Source organism: Apis dorsata, unplaced genomic scaffold (assembly GCF_000469605.1).
Source record: "Apis dorsata unplaced genomic scaffold, Apis dorsata 1.3 scaffold_60, whole genome shotgun sequence".
NCBI classification, from domain to species: Eukaryota; Metazoa; Arthropoda; class Insecta; order Hymenoptera; family Apidae; genus Apis; species Apis dorsata.
The window spans coordinates 265,791-273,179 of record NW_006263360.1 but is presented as its reverse complement, the minus strand read 5'-3'; the positions used below and the strand labels follow the sequence as shown (position 1 = coordinate 273,179).

At 32.3% G+C, this 7,389-nt stretch overlaps 1 long non-coding RNA gene across 1 annotated transcript in view; it reads right to left on the bottom strand.

Moving 5' to 3' along the window:
* Window positions 1-6,497: 6,497 nt before the first annotated feature.
* LOC116186840 overlaps window positions 6,498-7,389 on the bottom strand; it is a 2,607-nt gene continuing 1,715 nt past the window's right edge. The window contains exon 2 of the long non-coding RNA XR_004151899.1: window positions 6,498-6,686. This is a non-coding gene — a long non-coding RNA (uncharacterized LOC116186840). The remainder of the gene's footprint in view (window positions 6,687-7,389) is intronic.

Sequence of the window (7,389 nt, the reverse complement as noted above, 5' to 3'; positions counted from 1 at the left end):
AATGTCGTCGAAGTCACCGGCACAGTGGCGGCAGATGCAACGGTAATAACGATCGTGCGTTTCATCTGTCTACGTGGCGTCTTCTCCACCAGCCTGTTTTAGATTCGTGTAGACGAGCAAAACGACACCGTTTCGATATTGTGATGATAATTTTTCGTTTTTCTAAAAAGATTACAAGATCCGTTACATCGTTATGAATAGAGATGAAGCGTGTAAGTAGGTTAGGATATAAACAAAATTTTTTACAGATATTTGGAAAGAGAGAATTGTGGTTTTAACTTTTTTCAAGACTGGTATAATGATACAGAGGCAATTTTTTTTATGGATTGCTCGGTTATTTTTATAATATTCTATTTTAAAAATTGCGATAAGAATAGAATAATTTATAAGTAAATTCATTTTTTTAAAATTAGATGATTTATTGGAATAATTTTTAAATAAATTGTTAGATTCTTGTAAATTCTAATGATATCCAATTTTGAAAATTATGAAAATGAAAATAAGATCAATATCGAATAACTTTATTACATCCTTTTCGAGATTGGTATAATATTCAAACAATTTAAAGAAAAATAAATAAAAGAAATTTCTACGATATATTAATTATAGGACACTGTATAATATAAATAATATTAATATGCAATTCTTGATCAATTTTTTTTTGCGTTTTTGTTGTTTTTCTCGAAATGACGATAGCTTATCAATCTTAAATCCCGTTAGATCGACTACGACGTCAATGACGATCGAAAGTAAATAACCTATTGCCGGAAGGAAATTGCGTAACTATTTCTCTCAGTATGCCCGAACGTTAGAAAGTTTCAAATATCTGGTATCGCGACTCGTTTCAAAAAGTTACCATTCAACTGCATCATTCGTGATACAATCAGATGTTTTGATTATTATAGCGACACTGTAATTCCGACAAGAATTTTGCCTTCTGTCATTGTTATTTTCATCATTTCTTACAATTGCATTATTCGACGCGAGAAGAGTTTTAGCGACAATCGTCAGTTTTTATATTTTTAGAAAAAAATATGAATTCCTTGGCCAACATTGACATACAAAACGTGTTGTAACTACGTGTCAGTTTACAATAATAGAATTTATAAAATATTTGCAGAAAAAAATGAATATAGAATTTAATTAAGTATTTTACTCAAAAAGACTTGCATCCAACGGTACAATTACGGAACTATTAAACTTTAAATGTTTTCTAGCATATAACAAAAAGTAATAATTGCAAAAAATGTAAAGTTTCTATATTTTTAAACGCTCGTTAACGTCTCACCTTAATGCTAAATATAACATTTTGCTGGAAAAAAAAATTAATGAGAACACTTACTTTTATCTTAAACAAAACATGGTAAATATGAATAACAAAAATGTTAACTGCATCTTAAAATATCCTTTTCTTAAAATCTTAATGGTCAAAGTTTTTAAACTTTACGTTAATTCGAATAGGTTTTTAGAACACATCTATCTCTTTCATAATTGGTCAGTACAATAATCCACTCTATAAATAGGTTAGTTTGTGGTCTTGATGCAAGATACCACTACATACTGCAAAATGTTAGACACGATGTCTGTTATCTGGTGAATAACGCGAGTGGAGAGCATCAACAACGCTCTTGTGTCGCAAAACGGAAAGTTATTGCGAAACGAGGAAACGATTATAGAAATGCAACACGGCAAAAGTGTATTATTTCTTATTATGTTGCGCAAAACTGTAACAGAACAGACTTGGTTGTGTGTCGTGAGTTCTATCGTCAAGCATTTCCCCAAGGAAATGTACGTCTGCATGATTCGCGCTGAGAATAAGTCGTAATTGTACTTCATTTAACTCGCGAGTTGTTGAGTTGAAAGGGACGTGTAATTGTGTTCATCCTTCTTCACCACGTAAACTGGAAATATTTTAAACGTGACAGTTTGTCTTGCGAGACACGATGGAAAAGTTGACGATATTGTTCGTTGCTTGCTAGCTTGTTTAGTTTCGCCTCCGTCCGCTGTTGATCATTACTCGAACAACTGGAGGTTTAGGTTAGGTTCGAAATGAATGCGTGATTTTTTTCAAATAGACAATAAAACGTTAATTAATTGTTAATTTGCATACGTGTTACATAAGATATATAATTTAAAAAATAACCGTAAAATTATGGAAGAGTAATTTCATCTTGTTATTTGAAAAGAAAGTTTGTTGCTAGGTGTAATTGAACATACAAACCAATGGCAAATTAATTATGTATTGTCTTCCTGGTTGTGTAACAAAATTTTTTAGTATTTAATAATTACTATAATTATAAAAGAAAATAATAATTGAGAATAATATACTGAAGTAAAAAAATAGTTCGTTATTACTTATAATTTTATTATTACTATATTACATGTCGTTAAATTCTTTCATAGAGAACAGAATTTGATGAACATGTAAAAATGTATGTTTAGAAATTTCCATTGCTATTCCATTCATATTACAAATTACCGTGTATTACAAATCCGAGTAATTAATTCGCAGAATTTATTATCGGCATTAATCAAAATCTACCGTTATTACTTGGAAGTTGCGTGTCTGAGGTAAGTTTTTGCAGAAACTCATTAGTACATCGTGTTATCGTTGAAACTTGAGTGCGTAATATAAATTAGTTATTGTCGAGGTATTATAATTTTCAGGAATTTTTTAGTTTTACTTATTTCCAAACATCTTTTCTTATCTAATTCTAGAATGGCGAGTGGCAAGGATATGATCTTGTTTACGATTCCTACGAGCATTTTGTGTTTCTCGAGTAACGCGCGATAACGACGAGAATAAAACGAAACGTTGCTCAAATGGGGAGGAAGAGGAAAAGACTTTCTCCGAGTGAGAAGATCCTTATTCGCTTTCCCTGATGTATCTGTCTATGTTTCTGCTACCAAAGGTTCGCTGTAAGGGCAACAATGTTGAGATACATAATCATTATTATATCTCTCTCTAAAAGAAAAATATCTAAAACAAAAATATTTTCAAATTTTTATTTGAAAAAAATTACAAAAAAATCATAAGAAATCATATATTATAGTAAGTATATCGAAAATATTAAATAAATTTCGATATTTTTAACAATATTATTCTTATATAAATTTCATTTTTCGAAGAAAATGTAGAATCAAAAATAAAAGTATTTTATTACAAAAAATTACACCTTTTTAAAAATAATAGAATATCTAAAAAAAATTTATTTTCTAACAGAGAACACATCATTATCATTTATCATTTTCTATAGCATACGAGTGCTTAAGTATTTTACATCGTTAAGATCGATATCATCGGATGATATGCGTCCTGCAACGCCTACCTGATGCTCCATTATGTATATCAATGTTAAGGTCGTCTCATCCCCAGTTGCCGCGTAATGGAAATTGGTGATCATCAACCCGCAATGTGGGTCAAGTTGATGTCCGGTTTCGTGAAACTGGAATACGAGCACCATGTCAAAGCTACATTGAAAAGTAGAATCATGCATCGGACACATGAAACACCTTTCTTTCCCTTTCAAAATATGAAGGAAATGATCGTGAAACACTCTCTAGCCCGACAGCAACGAGAAAACGAATATTTCTTGTTGTGTTTGGCGTGTCTTTCAACGCCAGAACAAATCAACACGTCAGGTTACATAACAACTATTCACCATATCGTGAAAAATATGCTCGATAGGTATATATGGAAGACTTTCACGGATGCTTTATCGCGGTGAACGGACAGGTTTGTATAGCCGATTTGAAAGAGGAGATTACCATTTGAGACGTTATCCGTTGCGATAAGATCGAGTGTATTTCGTATTTGAATTTACCGCCATTTTTAAATGACTTCACGAGTACGTCTGAGAGTTGAACAGGTTATTTTTTGAGATGAAATGGAATGAAAATCAAGAATGATGAAATTATATTTTATATTAGTTTTAATTTTCGATAGTTGGAAATTGACGAAAGTACTTCTGTGCGCGAGCAAGCCGCCATATTGGATTTGATCACTAACCTCTACAATAATCGGATCTCCGTTTTGTGACTTTCGAGAAAATTACAAAATAATTAAAGAATTACAATAAAATATCGATTATACGAATTTTATCTGAATTTTATCCAATTATTCGAATATACGATAAATATATATTCAAATTAGTATATTTAAAAATGTTTATATTCTAGGAAACGCATTCTTGGAACAGTATTTAAAAACGATTAATTTCTTTTGCAATGCATTTTTCTTACGAGGTACGTATATTCTTTTTATATCCATTATTAGAAAATTATTTAATTTTTAATTAATTTTACGTATTATCATTTTTACATGCAATTATTTACGTAACTCAATTTTTTTTTTTCTTCAAGAAATTGAACGTTAAATCACGTATTCAAATAATAAAATTAAAAAAAGTTAATCGGCTTCTGATTTAACCTTAAATCACGATTTGCCAATGATTTAGCCAATTTTGCTCGCCCAAAAATAAAGGAATAAAAGCATTCGGACCGGTCTACCGATACACGAAGGTAGGATCGATGACGATCGAAGGCACTTTCCATGAAATTCCTCGAGTCGCCTCCCGCCAGGTTTCATCATCGTACAACGAAAGAAATCGAAAACTATCCGCGTCGATGCATTCTTCCAGGTATCCAGATACACACGAGTATTTTTACACGGTCGAGAGGATATTCGAAAAGAGCGGTATTGTGCTCGAGAGCGAAAGTCATCGGTGATATTCACACGTGTCTTAGATTCCGGTTCTTGGCTGTCCTTAACATTGAACGGGCTGGTCGTGTCCGACCTTACGTCGGAGAGGATGTTTTGCAACTTCGAGATTTCACTTTGATACCCTGCATTCTTGCTGGCCACTGGAATCGTGTCCATCGCTTTAATCAGAGGAGACATCCTCTATAGAAATGGATTGATGATTAAAAAATGACGTTGCTTTCGTCGATAATATAATTGAGACACGATTGATTATGGAGAGAAAATGAAAAAAAATGTGAAGCTAATTTGAATACTGGATTTTGCATATTGCTTGCACGAAAGATATCATTTATTTAATTTATTTTATTTGGTAATTATTTTAATATCGTCTTAATATCTATATATATATCTATTCTCTATATATAATATAGAGAAGGCATTAAAGTCTTCAATCAGACATGATATAAAATAGGAAAAAGTTATAATAAAGCAAATCAAATATGTTTATAAAATTTGATGCAAATATTAATAAATTCATTAAATAATTCCACGTTAAATTCAATATTATACAAATACTTTTCCATATATATATATTTTCCAGTCAAGGTGAAAAATCATCCAAAGATAGAACTCGAAAGTGTGAAGCCATGAAATAAGATTTATTCTCTTGACCAAACCATTTCGAAATTTGAACGAGAAATGATCTCGCCACCTTAATTCGTTCATTTTCTCGCACCGTGACCCGCGTTCCAATTTACCATCAGAAAATGAATCGTGAAAGGGAAAGAGGATCGCCTAATTAAAATCACGGCAACGTGCACGCCTTCGTTTCCGTATCGTGGAAACACGAATTTAAGGAGGCGTAGATTCGATGACGCGATTGGAATAGAAAGCGGGCTGGGAGACAAGCCCGCGATACATCAACGTGCAACGTGATGTTAGGAAGGGACGTGTGTATAAAAAAAAATCGGCGCCATATCGAGCGAGAAGAGTCTGTTACGATCGAAAAGAGTGTATTCCGTTTCTACGATTCGGATTCGCTTTTACAAAATTGACTTTCTCTGGGGCACGGGTGTGTCCCCCCAAACCTATCGACGTGATCGAGATCGTTATTGACGATCCGGATTGTCCACGGATCTGGGATTGAATTGGTAAGTTTTTTTCTTTTATGGGTTTACAATCGATTTCTAGAAAGAGAGACTTGTTCTAATTTTTTTCTATCTTTTTATTGTAGGTAATTGTATCACTGTTGCTTGAAAAAAAGTTAATTACATGATGTAGGTACAACATTAGTTTATTCGTAAGAATAGGTTTATCTTAAATTATTCCTATTGTTTTAATTGTTTGTATGTTTCATATTGTAATTATTCGTGTTACAATTGATTTTGATTAAGAGGAATATTTGTTTGTTTAATTAAATATGTTTTCATTTCGTATTACTGATTATATTATATAGATACAAAATTATTTATTTGTCTGTTAGGTTATTACAAAGCGTGAGTTCATTTTGTGTTTTAGATTATTGTTATTGTTCTATATTGTTTGTATTTTGTATCAAAATTATACACATTGCGATTGAGTTTGTTTAATATATTTATTCATTTTATTAAATGGGCGTGTTTTATGTGAAAATAGAATTTAGTACAATTGTATGCAGAATTACACATTTGTATGTACATAACGCGCGAATGTAAATGTACGTTTATGTATGAATATACATAAGTGACTCGTTCGTCAAATCTTGTCATGTTGTATCAACAAGATCTCGAAAGGAGAATGCTTGTTTCCTTTCTAGAAGAAATATTCACAATTTTACCTGTGCTATTTGTCTATCTGATTTTTGAAACGCAGCAGTGAAAACGTGTCGTCCAAGAGACAATTTTTCCAAACAGCAGAAAAAAGTTCCTCGTTGTTACTCCATAGTTTGAACGAGTGAATACTACAAATTCACGCAACAGTATATTTAACCACAAACTCAAACCAGCTGAAAATCGATAAAAAAATTAATGCAAAAAATTCACAATCTGTCTCTGCCATTCAAATCGATTCTATTAGCAACAAATATTTTTTTATACACATATGAAGCTTTAATAACAAATTTTTCTCATTAACTTCTGAACGAGAATACACCTTAATCTTTGTGTTCTATCTATCCCAAAAATTTTTATTCCATCGATTGGACCACTCGAGCTAGGAAAATAATAAAAGTTCCGAGGTAAAATTTGCGAGAGTTTCGAATTCGTAAAATTCGTAAAATTCGTAAAAATCAGATTCCTATTTTTATCTATACGGATCTGACATCTATTTTTTTTTTTTTTTATACGAAAAGATCAAGATTGTGCAAAAAAAAAAATAATATTAAACTCAATCTATGAATAAAAGGATAGCCATGTACGCCTGGTATTGACATAGGCTTTAAGAATCGATGACGCACAAGGCGAGACTGGACGAGAAGCTACTCACGCATCGAGCCAACGTTCGTTACATATGCTACCTAGAACCCGAACATGGAGAAAGTTAAACTCGAATCCGGCATCGGCCACGGTGTAAATGCCCATTCGTGAAGGTGTGCGGCCTTTTAACGTTAAATCATCGCCCATGATCCATCGAAGGAATCCTTCGACATTCTCGCTGGAACCTTTCGTGATCTCGAAGAGCTCGAAAAAAACTCTCGAGACCGATCTCCT